This window comes from Callorhinus ursinus, unplaced genomic scaffold (genome assembly GCF_003265705.2).
Source record: "Callorhinus ursinus isolate GAN/ISIS: 27379988/994484 unplaced genomic scaffold, GSC_fseal_2.0 scaffold8, whole genome shotgun sequence".
NCBI classification, from domain to species: domain Eukaryota; kingdom Metazoa; phylum Chordata; class Mammalia; order Carnivora; family Otariidae; genus Callorhinus; species Callorhinus ursinus.
Genome location: NW_027397070.1, coordinates 25,189,310 through 25,203,859, shown reverse-complemented (window position 1 = coordinate 25,203,859; position 14,550 = coordinate 25,189,310). Strand labels below are relative to the sequence as shown.

General features: G+C 48.3%; 2 long non-coding RNA genes across 3 annotated transcripts; one reads left to right on the top strand and one right to left on the bottom strand.

Annotated features, from left to right (window-relative positions):
• Positions 1-253: 253 nt before the first annotated feature.
• Positions 254-13,855, top strand: LOC112822421 (uncharacterized). Its single transcript, XR_003207703.2, has 3 exons — positions 254-332; positions 5,204-5,389; positions 13,736-13,855. It is a non-coding gene; the product is annotated as an uncharacterized lncRNA (long non-coding RNA).
• Positions 5,868-11,843, bottom strand: LOC112822422 (uncharacterized). Of its 2 annotated transcripts, XR_003207704.2 has the most exons (3): positions 11,753-11,843; positions 11,359-11,435; positions 5,868-6,279 (listed from the first exon to the last, which is right to left on the bottom strand). It is a non-coding gene; the product is annotated as an uncharacterized lncRNA (long non-coding RNA). The 2 variants fall into 2 exon arrangements; XR_012378982.1 differs by lacking the exons at positions 11,359-11,435; positions 11,753-11,843 and adding an exon at positions 8,239-8,351.
• Positions 13,856-14,550: the final 695 nt, after the last annotated feature.

The following is a 14,550-nucleotide window of genomic DNA, read 5'->3' as shown; positions in this document are numbered from 1 at the left end:
AGAATGGTCTTCCCAGTACCCTAAGATTCCGGAAAAGTACATCTGGAAGGTCCCATGGTGGGATTCTCATGATGGTAACAGCATGAGCATTCTTGCGTCTGATCGTCCTTGAGGCAGTGGCTGCTACGTGAGAAACACAATTGCACCCGTTGTTCCTGTTGGCGGAAACTGGCTTCTGGCCCCAACTTCTTCATTTTCTCCTACTTCCTGTCTCTTTAAGAGACTTAAGGAACAGCTGGAGAGATGAGCTTGTTGGCTCACAAACAATAGTTCTGAAAGTGCCTCCAGCCCTCCCCCAGCTACACCGAATGAACTTGGCATTATTAAGTCCGGTGAGCCACCATGGCATTACAGAGCGAGCTCTCGCTCCCGCCCGCCCGCTCGCTCCCGCCCCCGCCCGCCCGCCCGCTCGCTCCCGCCTGCCCGCTCCCTCTCGCTCCCTCTAACTGACCTGGGAGAGGCGGTCAGGCCCACCTCTCTGGCTTGTCTGCTCTAGATGCCTCCTGAAATGAAGGTGCAGCTGTATTCTTGTTGTATCTTTAAGAAGCTAGGAAGTTTCCCAGAAGCTCTGAATCTACACTTCAAGGGCAAAAAAAAAAAGACATTAACCTAGTTTAGCTATATTTTAGGAAACAAATTCTGGGCACAGGAAAGCCCGCTGTGCTTCCAGCTATAGGTTTTCTGGATAGAAAACAAGACCGAGCTCACTTCTGAGCATATAGGGTAGAGACTGTTGCCTAAGGCCCCTACAGTTTTGGACCCTCCAATAAGAAAGTCTGTCGGAAGGAGCACTTGTGACAATATCCTGTGGCATGTATGCATTTGTGGGATGCTTTTTGCTCAGGCAACTTTCTTTTAGTTTTTTTTTTTTATTTATTGAGAGAGAGAGAGAATGGTAGAGAGAGAGCATGAGACGGAGGAAGGTCAGAGGGAGAAGCAGGCTCCCCGCCGAGCCGGGAGCCTGATGCAGGACTCAGTCCCGGGACTCCAGGATCATGACCTGAGCTGAAGGCCATCGCTTAACCAACTGAGCCACCCAGGCACCCACTCAGGCACCTTTCAAAGAGCTTCTCTTGGATGTGTCTGCTGAGCAGACAGGGCTGGGCTGGTCCGCAGTGGGAGTGACTAGGGGTGGGGAGGACGAGCCCTCTAAAAACACCACACAGAAACTCCATCCCAACCCCTTCCCCAAGAGGGGAAGCCAGAATCACAGGAAATCACCTTTCACTTAAGGGAGAACCCTTAAGTCGCAGAATAGCCACCAAAGAGTAACTCTGGTTCTAAAGCTTCGTAAGGTTTATACATTATGCATTTTATGTAGTTAGCACTTGCACGTGCCACAGGCTCACAACTTCTATAAAGGGAGCTGGGCATTCTAGCAACCCAGCGACTGCGATTCTTTCACTTAGGCCTAGAAAGACACTTAATCCTGCGCTAATGAGGCTCTTGCCCCAGGCCTCCAGGGAAGCTTCCTTTTTTTTCTCTGATTTGCCACAGTTTCATCTCTTAAAATAGTGTAGGACAGCGTCTTGTTGACTGGTAAACTGGGATCTGCCTTCATATCTCTCTCTGGTTCTCTCTCCTCTCTCTTTCCCAGGGGGGGAAAACAGCCAAGAAAAAACCCCAGTGTTTTTAATCTACTCCATATAACAAATTACTCTTCAACCTAGCAGTTTAAAGCAATAGACCTTGATCATCTCACAAGTTCTGTGAATTAGGAATCCAGCGTGGCTCGGACGGTGTTTTCGATTCATGGCCTCTCGTGAGGTTGCAGTTAAGCTGTTGGCCAGGCTGCAGCCCCCTGAAAGCTCAGCTGGGGAAGGGTCTGCTTGGGAACTCAGGCATGTGGTTGTCAGCAGGCCTGAGCTCCTCACTGGTTGTTGGCCAGAGACTTCAGTCCCCCACCATGGGAGCCTGTCCTAGCCTGCCTGCCTGTGGCCGTTGGCTTCCCCCAGAGTAGGTGATCTCAGAGAAAGAGGGGAAGAGAGAGAGAGCCCAAGGCAAAAGCCACAGTTTTTATAACCTATTCTCAGGAGTGACATCCATCCCGTCTGCTATATTCCGTTGGTCATACAGACTACACTGTGGGAGAAGGGCTACTTGAGGGCATGACTGCCATCTCGGAGGCTGGTCACCACACGACGTTTGGGCAAGAGACAAGTAGGGCAGAGGGTCATGTACTGAAAAGGTTTGTGGGTATGAACTGGCTAATGAGCGACTCTTCTATTAACCATTTGAGTGTCCTTCAAAAGCCAGTATGTCTGCTTCTCCTCTCTGGGCCTTTCTTTCCTGTAAAGTCAGGTGCTCAAACTAGCATGATCTTTAAGTGCACCATGGTCTGTGATTCTAGTGACTTGAGGTTGGTGAGGGGAAGAGTGAGGAAGGGAAGGAGTGGACAGAGAAAAGAACTTGGGTCTCATGAAGCAGCCCCAACACCTGAGCTCTGAGCTGGCTTCAGGCCCCAGGCCCACGGGGGTCCCACAGTTCCACAATCAGGATGGATGCCCAGGTCCTGTCATTTGCTGAGTGAGGAAATGGGAAGCTCTAATTCAATAGCTGATGCCCTGTTGTGCTGAGGCTTTCAGACCTATTTCTGTGCAGGAACATAACAGATTACGGAGGGTACTCTGAGCCTGGGGAGAGGGTTCCCCTGGTTTTTAGAGCTGGTACTGGCTTGTGTGTACTTTGATGAAATTTCCTTATTGTCCAAAGGCTTCTCGGAGTGTGTTCAGGGAAGTGGATTTGGGGACCATCACTGCTTCCCCCCCATCACTGCTTATTTCACAACCTGCCCAGCCATTCCAGACCCTTCTACACATGGATGATGGACCCACTGGACTTCGGGGAGCATGTCACTCAGTGGAAACCTGGGAACCTTGATGTGAAAGCATCTTTGAAAGTCTCTGATGGGGCTGGTCCCATTTGGGGGGAGCTGCCAGCTGAAGGAGCAGGTCCAGGCTTGGCTCGGTCAACTTGCCTTCCTTTTTTTGGGTTTAGCACAGGGAAATAGTAGCTCCTCAAAATCAGAGATGCATGGACTTATACAGTTTTTGAGCCGAAGAACTCTCAGAGATGAGTTATCTACTTCAGTAACGATGTTGGGCATTCCCTGGAAGCTCCCAGGTTTTATGATTACCCATGTAATTTCTTGGCTTGGCTGGTGACGCCTGAGTCATCCCAGGAAACATCCCAGGTGTTTATTCCCAAATGGTGAGATTTAGTCCTCAAGTTTCGAGCTGTTTCTTTGGGAAAGCTTCCAGTTTTGTGATTCTCATTATAAAACTAGAATCTTGAACTGCTTCAGGAAGCCCCCAGGGCTGAGAGGGAAGTGCCCAAGACTGCCAGACCGACAAGCAAAAGTGGAGGCCGGGCAGGGCGCCTGGGTGGCTCAGTTGTTAAACATCTGCCTTCGGCTCAGGTCATGATCTCAGGGTCCTGGGATCGAGCCCCGCATCAGGCTCCCTGCTGGGTGGGAAGCCTGCTTCTCCCTCTCCCACTCCCCCTGCTTGTGTTCCCTCTCTCTCTGTCATATAAATAAATAAAATCTCTTTAAAAAAAAAAAGTGGGGGCTGGGGGCAGGAGCAGTGGGTTCCTCTTGAGCTGGAGACTAAATGCTAACTCCTCAGCAAAAATTAAAGAAGCCCAGTTAGAGAGCAAGCATTATCTCCAGAGCCAGGCAATACCAATAGTTGCATTCTGCTGCCCTGAGAACATCCTTCCATTTCAGACTCAAGGTCTGGGGGCTGTCTCTGTCATTGGAGTTGACTTGAATAAAATAAAAGTTGTGCTTCTGTGTTATAAGTCATATGGCTCATGTCTCTTCTGGCCAAGCTCTTCTCAGGATGTAACACTCACCTGCTCTTTCCCTTCCCTTCTCTTCTCTCCCCTTCCCTCATACTCTTTGGTCTCAATAGGACATTGAGTGATTCTCGATTGGGGAGTTCAGAGCATTCTTACAATCAGAATCTAAGATTTAGATGGGGTCTTAGAGGCTCTCTAGTTCAACCTTCAACCTCTCCCCTGATTCAGAAATCTTCAAGGGTCTGGCTTCTGACAGACACTTTGGATAGGGACAACAACACTATGGCACCAAGCAACTCCTTCTCTTTGGATGGCTCTGTGATTGCAGAATCCATTTTCATACTGACCTTCTGACACTGAAATCTGTCTCTCTGAAATTTACTCACGGTGACTCTTATTTTGCCTTCTGAGGCAACCTAGACTATTGCTCCCCCTTTCTCTATAGCAGCCCTTCAGCTGTTTGAAGAAAACCACTGTGAGATGGGGCGATGTTCCAACCAAAGCATACGGTTTGGATCTGGGCTGGGTCCCGGATCTGCCACTCCTGGTTGTGTGTAATTTCAAGAAAGTCCCATCACCCCATCTGTAAACAGTAACTACCCCTCACCATATACGGTGGTGTGTTGGAACCAGCTGCCTCTCACCTCTGCCTTCAGGGATCTTCTGTTGGCCACTTGAAATGAGCCGTGGTGGGAGTATTTACACCAAGGAAAGCAAGCGACAGATGCCATAAACTTTACTGATGTATGTTTTGTTTTACCAGCATACCTCTTTCCATAATCTCAACGTAGTTGTAATGACCAAATAAGATAGGGCAAGAAAACGTCCTTTGTAAACCATAAAGATGATAGAAAAACTAGATATTAGTTATTTTGAAAGACTGCTACAAAATAGCCCCCAGTAAATCACACTCCTGAATTCACACTTTTGTGTCATTATATCAGGACGGGTCTTATGACTTGCCGGGTCCAATAGAATGTGACAAAAATTCTAGTCTCGAGCATCAGGAGCCTTGTAGCATCCACTGTCATGGTCTTACTGTTCTGAGAAGGCCTGAAGCCTGGGCTAGCCTCCTTGAGGATGACAGCCATGTGGAGAAGCAGGTTGAAAGGGCCCAACGAGCAGAGAGGTGGAGCCAGTCTGCAGTCATCCCAGCCGCGGTGACAGTCACGCCAGGGAAACAATCATGGCTCCTCCAGCCCCAGGCAACCTGCCAGCTGGCGGCAAACATGTCACTGAGCCCAACCCACACCATCGCACCACATGGGGCAGAGAAAATCTCTCCAGCCCAGACTGCAGAATCCTGAGCAAATGAATGGTTATTGTTGGGGTTAAGCCACTTAGTTTTAGGTGTGGCTTGTATACAGTGATAGATGGCTTATTATAGTTATTATCATTTCAGGCTCCTCCATATCTTCTCTGTCCAAGCTAAACTTTCCCAGATCCTGGATGGCATCCTGATCTTTCTCTGGCTGGGCTCCATTTGTCAGTCCTAGGAGGGGCACAACGCTCACCCCCAGCGCTCGGACCATGGAGACGCTGAGGGACATCTCTCTGGGTTCTGGATCCTAGATAATCATCATAGAGGGTAAGCCAGAGCTTTTGGCACTCACAGCTCTCTCTATGAGTTCATTCGAAGCCTTTGCAGTCAACTCCAACCCTCAGGCTGTGAAACTAAGCTCTCCCATGCTGACATCTTTAAAAAAAAAAAATCTAAGTACAAGAGTTTATAATCCTTACCATTGAACTTATTTTTTCACTTTCAACTTATTTCAGCCTTTCAAACTCTGGACTCCAATTTGATTTTAAATTTGCGAAGACTACAGCATTTCCTTATATACAAATATCCATCCCTACACCCAAACCACGTATATCTAGACTCAGGCTCATCCAAACACACACAAACACACATGAGCATAGCAAAAGGCAGAAACTCATTTCAGTCTGTATAGCGGCTATGGAGCCTTCCTAACAGTCATGGCCCTTGATGGTCAGCCTTCTGCCCTCCTTCCCAGTCTCATCTCACTGTCACTCCCTGTTTCAACAGCAGAAACCATAGCTCTAACTGAGTTAGCCAAGTAGGGTTTATTTTTTTCAGACAACAAGAAGCTCAGAAGTAGGGAGTCCATGACCAGAGAAGAGGTTCCATGATGCCATTGGAGATCAGGCTTTCTTCTATGTTTCTATTCATCCAGTCTTGTGGTTTCAAAATGGCTGCTCCACCCCTAAGTGTTGCATATGGCGTCCAGGCAGGGATGGGAGAGGAAGGGAGTGGAGAAAAATGCAAAAGACAGTGCCAGGGAGTTGCTCCCTTTGATCAAGAAAACAACAGCTCTCCTGGAGACCCCACCCAGGAGACATCTAGTTACATTCATTGGCCAGAACTGGGTCACGTGGTCACTCCAGCTGTTAGGAAATCTGGGAAGGTGATTATTTGCAACTGGGCACATGGCCACCCCGAAAAAAAGAACTGAGGTTCTGTAAATAAGAAAGAAGGGGAGAATGAATAATGAGAGGGTTTATATAATAGCAGGGTTTGTCACATTCACCCACATATAATACAAGTTGTCATCTTCGTATACCAGCTTATATGCCAAGATGATTGAAAGCTTACTGAAAGATTGCAGAAGATGAGATGTGGTAGCTTGCAAAAAAATAACCAAAAATGCCTCCCATTCCTGTCCAAGCAACTGTTTTCAATGTGACTTTGGCATTCCTCCCATCAAGAGTCTATTTCTCCACACCTTGACTTTGAATCTGAGCTGCTCTTGTGACTTGCTTTGACCAGTAGGATGTGGCAAAAGTGATATTATGGGACTTCCTACCTCATCCCTCTAGAAAACTTTCAGCTTCTAATCCTGTCCTCTTAGAATTCAGTGCTACATATAGTCTCAGAGTAGCTCTCCTAGGACAGAAGCCCAGCAGGGAGCCAGCACCGACTGCCAGATGTGTGAGTGAGCCACCTTAGCCTGTCCAGCCCCCTTCACGCCTCCAGATGATGCAGCTGCAGAAGGCACCCCCGGAGACCCCCAGCTGAGCTCAGCCCAAATGACTGGCCCACAGACTCAGGAACAAATAAAATCGTTGTTTTAAGACACTGAGTTTGGGGGTGGACAACGAAAGAGGTCATTCATTTGGGGAGTGTAAGTAGAGTGGATATTTGTGGTGTTCTTGGGTTCTTGGATTGACCCAGACCTGGTTTTCAAACTTTGTTCCTAGGAGCCCTGCATGGAGGCCAAAGTAACTGCTCCCCAAGCCTTCATTTTATCCAGGACAGCTTGCCTTTATCTATTCTGCAGATTTTGATTGTGGGCAAGATTTTATTTCTTAAAAAAGATAGAATAACCACTCAACTGGATCCTCTCTAAGCTTCCTTTAACTCCAAAATGTGGTGATCACAGTTTTACTTATTTCAAAGTCGCGTCCCCCATCCCCTTTCTGTTCATTTCCCTTCTTGTATCGTCTTACTTATTGCCACCACATTTCATCGGGAGAGCTCTTGGTGTTCCTTCAGTCCCCTGTACCAAGTGCCCCTCGGCCCCCTCCCCACAACCTCAGTCCATATCCAGCACACGACTCTCTCACTGCCTTTTGCGAGACTCCTTAACAGGGGGTGGGTCTTGTGTTTGATCCGGAGAAACCGAGGCTAAATTAGGAGAGGTGCCAGAGTCTGCCTAAATCTCAGAGGGACACGCTAGATACACTTGCAAGTGAGAGCAGAGAGTTCTGAATGACACTTACCCATGAGAGCCAGGGTGAAAATTAGCCCTTTAATGGCTGCCATTTTCTAGAAACTTCCATGTGCCATGAGCTATGACTGCTTATCTCACCAAATTCTAAGAACCTGGATAGGTCTTATCTCCCATCTTACAGATGAAAAAAGAGATTCAGGGGCGCCTGGGTGGCTCAGTCGTTAAGCGTCTGCCTTCAGCTCAGGTCATGATCCCAGGGTCCTGGGATCGAACCCCGCATTGGGCTCCCTGCTCGGCGGGGAGCCTGCGTCTCCCTATGCCTCCCCACCCCCACCAACTTGTGCTCTCTCTTTCTCTCCCTCTCTCAGATAAATAAATAAAATCTTAAAAAAAAAAAAGAAAAAGAAAAAACTGAGATTCAGAAAGGTTAGGTAACTTGTGTGGGATCTCTCAATTAAAAAGTAGAATTATAAGAGGCTCAGAGCATGTGAACAGTGATTATGAAAGTTTTCTTTTAAGCCTTTTTTGTGTTGTTGACATTGAGCTATTTCTGTTTGTCTTTTATTGTTTGGTTGATTAAATCTTTTCTTCTCTCTCTCTCTCTTTTTTTTTTTTTTAAAGAAGAGACCATGGGCCAGAATATCCTTCCCAGAGGCTATTTTATGTCTAGACATATTAAGGGGGCAGGAAGATAGGCAGAGACTGTAGCCATAGCTGACCTGGGATGCTCCTGAGATAGTCATACCTTATCACTATCTGCCTGGGCTTCTTTCCCTGGGGTTCTGCTCCTTCCCCAGTAAATGTGGACCAGTGGGGATGTCAGTCACAGTACCCATCCCCTGCACCCACCAGATATGAGCCCCCCTGGGTCTCCCATTCACTCCGACAGCCAGTAATTGTCCCTGTCCTCTGTGTTGTCTGTGAGGTCATGCCCTGTTTTGGTCCAGGGTTTGCTCCCTGAGAGTTAGGCCATGCAAACCTGCACAACCACAGCTTGGGGGTGCAACCAACACATGGGGGTATAAATGGAGCCAGACTGCCAAGGTTCAAATTCCAGTTCTGCCAAGTAATAGCTCTGTGGCCTTGGGAAGGCCACTTCTCTGTGTCTCGGATTCTTCATTTGTAATGGAGATAGTTAATTGGACTAACTCATAGGCTTTTTTTTAAAAAAGAAAAGGGATGAAATAAGTTAACATTTGTAACCTACTGAGAACAGTGACAAGCTACTTACATATTGGATTTAAAAAGAAACCATCTGCCGCTCTAAGGCATTATGACCCCAGTGAGGCTGGTATCCTTTCCTGGGATTGATTTTCAGAAGTGGAGAAAGGAAGCTCTTTTTTCTATGGGGATTTCTAAATCGGGGCTTCTAATGGCCATGAGCCTCACCACGTGACCACGGTGTCTCTGCTGAAAGAGAATGAGGGCAACATGCAAAGACCAGCCGAGACCGGCAGATGGGAGAGCAGGAGAGAGCATCCTGGCAGGGTTGCATGACCTTTCCTGTGAATCTCATGCCCCTTCCCTCACCTCTGCAGCTGCCCAGGTACTCTTCCAGCCGCACGAGCTGGCCACCTCCTCTCTTCTTTTTTGTTTATTTGGGTTTATTTTCTGTCCCTTGCAATAGGAACAGTCTTGGCTCTTCTAGGTGCCTGGGATCAGGGCTTGCAAATTCAAATGCCAATAGGAACCCGTGGGTCAAATGCAGAAAAATCACTTTTGATGGCTAAGCGTATATTGAGAAATCTGTTCTACTGTAAGAAAAACAGCAGTGCAAGTGCAAGGTCAATGGCACCTGGCCCCATGTGAGGGCTGTCACGGGGAGTTGGGGGGTGTGGAGAACCGTCGGACCCACACTCTGTCTAAATAGCGCAGTTCGTTTTGCCATGAGAGCCCAGGCGAGCAGTATCTTCTGGTTATTTTGTCCTCCAAAAGAAGCCATAAATCTATAACTCTTCCAATCTGTAAATTCTGGATTGGATCGAATTTCTGATGATATTGTGCGACCTATCTGCAGATGAATGTGTCCCCAGGGTTCCAGTTTTCACCCTAGCAGCTCCGGTGGCCGAGTTTCCCTCCGGGGTGGACGACCCAGGGAGTCTAAATAGAACCAGAGTCCTGGGACTCTGACCGAGGTCCTTCGGGATTCCCTTGCTCCAACGCTTATCAAAGCTGGCCTCTGTGCAAAGGGATTCCCCACTATCTGTTGGACCAGTCCCCTCCTCACCAGTGTCCCCAAGCTTCTTTCTTTGGCTTCTTCCCTGCAGGCTGTATTTGTGTCTGTGTTTGAGGGGGAGAGGGGCGGAGTGCTGGCAGAGGAAGTCTGCACCCCCAACCCAGCCCATAGCACTTGGATGTGCCTGGGGTTCCCGGGCCTACAGCCGGAACGTTAATGGCCACCCAGGCAAATAACAGAGTGGGAAGCTTTTGGGGGAGTCTTTGAGGGCAGAGCTGTGGTGGCAGCTGTCCCAATCTATGCTTCTGTCTAGCTAAATCCCCAGCCCCGTTCTAGGGAAGCCTCGGTGCCTAGAGAGGAAGGGGACCCAGCTACCTTCCCGTGGGAGCAGCAAGTAGGGATCTGGGGCTCTCCTTGGAAGGCTCTTTTCCCGTTCTCTTCTTCTAGGAAATAGGAGGAGACGCCTCTTGTACGCTCTAGTTCTTGTTGGTGCACACGGAAACAGCCGAGAGAAAGGTCTCTGAGAAATACTCCAGGAGTTTTAGAGATAAGGGTTGTTTCTTTGTGAAAATGAGAAGAGATCCTCAGATCCGTTTCTGAATAAAATGAGATGAGAGATGAAGCAGAGGGGATCAGCAGGAAATGCCCCTTTCTCAATTTGGGGAACAGGAAGATGGAGTCCAGAGGGGCTCTCTTGGGGACAGCCTGCAGGGTCTTCCCTTGAGGACCCGGTACGGCTCTGTCCCAGGCACACACATTTGGACTCGATTCACCCGAGACAGGCCAAATATCCTCAGACGGTCTTTTACCAAGGTAAAGAGTTTCTGGGGTTCTAAAGGAAATTTGCAAATGCCAAGCCCGGAAGAGGGAGCTTAAGGCTTTGTCCGGAAGCCTCTAAGGTTTTGCCCTAATTTAAAATTAGTGGGTATAGTAGCACCTTGGCGGCAGGGCTGCTTCCCTGCTCCCTTTTCCCATCTCGATCTCAGTCCCTCACAGATAGCCTGACGCCAGTGGGTGCTCAGCGCCACTGAACCCAAGTGGAATAAGACACACAGGAAACGAATGTATCCATCATCTGTTCATTCAACAAGTGCTTCAGTGCCCAGGCACCGTGCTATCGAGTGGTTTTCTTGCAGAGGGCACTCCTGGAGTGATGCCACTCAGCACAGCACTGGATCTGTGGTCCTGTTTAACTGGGACAGGACTGCCGAATGTTGGCAAACCAGAAAATTGAAGACAAGCCCAAGGGATAAAACCTCTTGTTGCTGCTGAGAACACAGCTTCACATGGGATGCAGGCACAAGTCAGGAAAGTTAAACCCATCTCCTGCCGTGATTTTAGGGTGTTTGATGAGCCAGCCAACAATCTAGAATCTCAATTCCTTGACATTGGTTAACTCCAGCAATATTCCTCTGCTCTTTATCACAGTCATCCTTCCCCAGGGTCTCAGCCTGCTTTCTCCTTGAACTTCACCATCTTTTCCCCTAAGCACTGCCTTCTGCTCTCCCAGCTTTTTTCTGCTTTTTGAGACTATACCAATCCCCATTCCTGGTCCTTTTGTTTCTCCCCCATAACTCCACCCAATATGAGTGCGAGGACAGCTGGATCATTGGGACTGTGCTCTCCAGCACGCTCAGCTCTATGCACTCCATCTCATACCCCTACACATACCAGGGAAACCTCACTCACAGATCCCTGTGAAATTGCCAGTTTCAGCTGAGTCCTCAGATCCTCTAAGATGACTAGCGACTCGTGGAAGGAGGGACCTGGATGGGGATGAAAAGATGAGAGGTGAAGTGGTGGGAATGGGTGAGCTCAGCCACGCATGTAGGGGGGCGGGGAGGGTGACCAGCAATGCCAGGGGCTACAGAAGGGTCAGATAGAGTGACCACTGAGGAAAGGCTGTTGGATTAACCGTCAGGTCACTGATGACCTTTGGGGAGCTGAGAGCAGTGGAGAGCAGCTGGGAGATGAAGCAGTAGACACAAGAAGAGGCTCCTTTAAGGGAATTGGGCTGGAAAGGGAGGGCAGCACTTAACACCCTGAACGCAAGTGCAGTTGAGAGTATTAGAGACAGACGTACCTGGACTGTGTGAGCTTGGGAATGTCACTGAACAACTCGAAGTCTCCCATTTCCTCATCTCTAAATGGAGAAGACATCACCTGCTTCATTGGATTGGTGTGAGGATTGGTCAGGGCACATAAATCTCTAGGCACCTGCTGCATAATAAGTACCCAAATCATTATCTTCCTCATAGTTGCAGGTTTGTGGGAAGAAGCCAGTAGAGAAGGGAAAATGAAAGATTCTGGAAGGGTGGTGATTGGTGGGGTGTGTCCTAGAGATGGGAGATAGGAGAGGGTGAAAGGAACCTCCTAAGGGAGGAGGGACCATTCTTCTGAGGCAAGAGGAAATGAAAGGATGGAGGAAGATGCAAATCAAACATTGAGGTGTAAGGGGCTGGATGCTGCGGAGGTCCGTGTCAGAAGGTGTCTACCATGATCTGAGAATGACGTAGCCCTATTCAACCTTCAGTTCTCCAGGCTCCCTCTGCCATCTGACCGATTAACTGTTTGAAGAAAGTTGTTATGTCCATAAATTGTTTTTATAGACTGAACGTCACTGGTTTTTCATGTGTTGTGGTCTCCACATTCATACCATCCTCCTAAGGGATCCTGCCAGGATGTTAAAGTGTTAAAGTGTGGACCCAGAGCTAAGCCTAAGCATTTCAGATATGGCCCGCCCTGTGACAAGCCCAGGGGGCTCCCACCTCCCTCTCTAGACACTTGTGACTCTGCCAACACAGGCAAAGGTTGTTTGGGTTTCCAGCTGCTAATTCAGCTCTTGGTTCACACAGAGCTTGCAGTCAACGGAAATCTCTACGTCAGTTTCTCATACAAGACCATCAGGACGGGATTCCTTCGTCTTCCTTTTCTAAGTCTTTTTTCTTTCCTTTTAATCACAAAGTACAAAACTCTCCTTTTATTCCTTTAAGTTTTATCTTCATTTTGACCCACCCTTCTAGTCTTTCGGAGTCAGTTCCGCTGGCTCAGAGGAGGAAGTTACATTTCAGACCTGTCAGGTGACTTAGCCCCAGCTTCACAAAGAGTCTTTGTTGGTCACAGCCAGGCACCTCTGACTACCCTGAGGATAGCCCAGGACTGCGCAGAGAGGATCCTGGGTTTGAATGTCTGTGAGGATGTGCAGGAAGATGGGTGCTCCCCTGGGCCAAGGATGTATAAGACTTCTTTGGAGAAGTGGGCCCCACCCTGAGAACTCGAGACACAACTTTCAGAAAAGGTTCTGAGCAACATCTACTTTCAAGTCCAAAACCACTCTGGGGAAATGAAACTAATTGTACAGAAGGTTGATGCAAATACAGACCCTTCCTGATAGCAAATGTGGGTAGCTATTGGTGCTCAGTATACATTGAATGAATATAGAATGAATAAATGAGTCACCGAATGAATGTAACATAAAGGTGGATGATTTTGAAGCCCCCATTGATCTAGGCCATTGCAAACTTGGTGCAGTGGGGAGGAGAGTGGCCCCTGAGGTAGGGATAGTGGTGCCCAAGGCACAGGGTGTCCAGAGGATATGGGTGTCCAGAGATCAAACAGCTGCCCTCAAATCTTTGATCTTCTCCCAGGTCTTCTGCCATCTTGTTTTACTCTCCCTTGGGTATTTAATCCTTCCCTCTGTCCCCTCCTCCATCATTTTTCCTGGGAGGAGCTCGTGTAAAGATGAATTCGAAACAAAACAGCCAGTTTGAAAAGACAGCTCTTTCACAGCCTCCCATTCCCAAGAAAGATTAAATGTAAAACGAGTTCTCAGGAAGCTCCACGTGATTCAGATATCATTGCTTCCATCAGCTCAGAGTGCAAGGGAGAGGGGGAGCTGGGAGGAAACAAATGCGGTTGCTCTCACCTTGGAGAGGGGTAAACTGAGGCAGAGGCTCGGCTAGGACGTGGGAGGTGACGGGAACAAAAAGAAGGCTGCCAGCATTCTGCCTGCGATTCCCCAAGCCCCAGCCCAACTGAACCACACTGACTCTTTACCATCTTCCAGGAGCAGACGTGGAGATTTGGAAACCAGCCTCTTCAAAGACACAACGACAAGTGCAGGAAACAGGACCCCCCAGCTTCGCTGGATTATGTTTTGCTTTGTTTTGATAATTGATGTGAAATAAACAGCCTTCTGAAACAATGTGTGTTAGAATTGTAAACTCCTTGGGGGCCAAGGATGGTGTCTTTTTCACCTCTGTGACCCTCCACGGCACTTAGAACAATCTCTTATACCTAGTAGATGTGTAATAAATATCTCATAAAATAATAATGATAATAAGTGCTTTTCTCACCCAGAATACTCAGGCCCATATTCCACTAATAGTTACTGAGCTCCTACCACGTGCCAACCAGCATTCTAAGAGCTTTGCTAGTGTTAAGCAGTGAGCTGGGGTCCTTCCCTAAAGACAGTTTGTCCCAGGGTTGTGGATGACCTGCCAATGTGGCTCTAGTTCTCAGGAGCTGCAAAAAAGCTCCGGGATGAAACAACCTTGTACGGAATCCCACAGTTCACTTATTCATAAACGGGCCCTTCACATCAAATGGTAGTGAAATATATCAAGAAACACGCCCCACTTTTATTTTTTCCCTAAGAAAGCTGCTACTGTCTAATCTCAGCTGAGACGGGGTCAGGTAGGAACAGGGCTCCTTTGCCTGCTCTCTGGCTTCCTGTGGCTCTAGTGTCATTGCTAGTCCAGGCGTCCGTGAGGAATTGAGATGGGACTGGAGGCCTTACTCCCTGTGGGCAGTGACCCCTGAATGTCAAAGACAGATAATGATGGGGAAGGTTTCCCCAGGTGGTCCCAGGTCATTCTCTTA